Raw genomic sequence first — 2,500 nt, 5'->3', positions numbered from 1 at the left:
GGGGAGTTTTGTGAAAAAATGAAATTCGTGGTTTTTGAGTTGTGAGGGTTGGAAAGGCCTCCAAATGCCCCCAAATGAATACCATGAAAGTCTTGGTGCACGAAAGTTTTGAGTTCGGAGGGTTTTGCACATGGCCAAGGTTGGCGGTGCACCGCGGCATAGCTAAATGGCTTGGTGGGGAGATTTGTGAAAAAATGAAATTCGTGGTTTTTGAGATGTGAGGGTTGGAATGGCCTCCAAATGCCCCCAAATGAATACCATGAAAGTCTTGGTGCACGAAAGTTTTGAGTTGGTTGGGTTTTGCACATGGCCAAGTTGGTCAGTGCACCGCGGCATAGCTAGATGGCTTGTGTGGAGTTTTGTGAAAAAATGAAATTCGTGGTTTTTGAGATGTGAGGGTTGGAAAGGCCTCCAAATGTCCCCAAATGAGTACTGTAAAAGTGTTGGTGCACAAAAGTTTTGAATTGGATGCATTTTGCACTTGGCCAAGTTGGTCGGTGCACCGCGGCATAGCTAGATGGCTTGTGTGGAGTTTTGTGAAAAAATGAAATTCGTGGTTTTTGAGATGTGAGGGTTGGAAAGGCCTCCAAATGTCCCCAAATGAGTACTGTAAAAGTGTTGGTGCACAAAAGTTTTGAATTGGATGCATTTTGCACTTGGCCAAGTTGGTCGGTGCACCGCGACTAGATAGCTTGGTGCCAAAATTTGTCAAATTTAAGACCTTGGCCAAACTGAATGAAATTTTGTGGGGAGGTTCGTGATATTGTTTAGTGGTGGACTGGAAAAAATGAGGTCGAAATTCGAAGTCTACATGTGCTTTTCTATTTTTCCCGATTTTACACATACCCGGTAAGTAAAAAAAATAAAAAAAATAGTTCCCCTTCGAGAAAAATTATGAAATTTGGTGAGCAAGGAGATACCATTATTCTACGAATTACTGCAAAAAATCGCATCAAAATTCGAAGTGTAGCCCGAGATATGGACTTATGTCTGCTCAAAAAAAGTGTATCTACTTGTACAATTTTGCCTTTTGCATATTAACCTCTTATAGGGGGGGAGTGCTCCTTGAGCCAGCCAGCTCCACACTGGCAGGTTTTAAAGGGAGCTTGATGAGGCCTCCCCCCTCACGTGGTGCGTGCGTTAGCATGTTTATCATGGCACAACTAGCCTCTTCATAGTTGTTGAGCTTTATTAATACCAACACACGGTCGTCACTGATCGTTGGTTAGCTCGGCAGCTAGTCCCTCGGATATTGTGGAAAGTTATTTTCATGCCTAGCGATGCTTGACCCTGCGTCACTTGATGTTTCCATTTGCTTGCTTGCCCATGGTAGGTGGGGGGTGGACCGTCTTGTGGTGTGGTGTCTTGCGAACGTGAGGGTGTGTGAGTTGTAATCGAGATGCACTTGCTGGCTGGCTCCATGCCTTGCGTATCGAACGGTCAAGCATGCATCTCTTCCATTTTCACCCGTTGCCTTGGGTGATATTGGTTGATCAGTCCCTGTGTTGCCTACCCACTAGACGGTACTTCTGTGGTTGCTTCGAATTCTATCTTTCCATCACGAAGAGGTGTTGGAGGATCCTAATGTCACGCACGTGTTCCATCTAGTGAAACATCTCAGTGATGCACGTGTTGTGGCTAGTTCTTTTGGATGCGGTGCATTATATGAACTCGGGTTTACTTTAGCGACCCAGTCAACATAATTCGGTTGTGTCCCTTGATTGAGACGTTGTCCTTGAACTTGTTGTGAACAATATCGTTCTTCCACAACCCGTCGTCTTGAGTGCGATGGAAGGCAAATAAGATGTGCTTTGGCATGTCATGCACGTACTCGATTGCGGGAAGTGTGAGAAAGTGTTGTTGACAACCCGTGGGAAATGGAATGTGGCAAATCGTGATGAGCTCTTCGTGGATCTGCGAAGAAGACGACCTTTGGGCCTGTTGGAAACGAGGGAGGCGATGTTGAACTGCGAAGAAGATGGACTTTTGGGTTGTTTGAATCAATGGGAGGCCACGCGAGAACTCCGAATACTATGGACTCTTGGGTTGTTGGAAGCAACGGGAGGCCCCGCTAGAACTCCGAATACTACGGACTCTTGGGTTGTTGGAAGCAAGGGGAGGCCCCGCTAGAACTCCGAATACTATGGACTCTTGGGTTGTTGGAAGCAAGGGGAGGTCCCGCTAGAACTCCGAATACTACGGACTCTTGGGTTGTTGGAAGCAAGGGGAGGCCCCGCTAGAACTCCGAATACTATGGACTCTTGGGTTGTTGGAAGCAAGGGGAGGCCCCGCTAGAACTCCGAATACTATGGACTCTTGGGTTGTTGGCAACGACAACTTGGGGGGATGACACTGGAAAAGAGTGAACTAGGCCAAACTGCGAACAAGGCAACTTGGGGGGATGACACTGGAAAAGAGTGAACTAGGCCAAACTGCGAACAAGGCAACTTGGGGGGATGATGCTGGAAAAGAGTGAACTAGACCGAACTGCGAACAAGGC

This window comes from Vigna unguiculata, unplaced genomic scaffold (assembly GCF_037176805.1).
Source record: "Vigna unguiculata cultivar grain cowpea cultivar isolate G323 ecotype 2 unplaced genomic scaffold, ASM3717680v1 ptg000023l_ERROPOS12488530, whole genome shotgun sequence".
Lineage (NCBI taxonomy): Eukaryota > Viridiplantae > Streptophyta > Magnoliopsida > Fabales > Fabaceae > Vigna > Vigna unguiculata.
Note: the sequence above shows the minus strand (reverse complement) of the source record.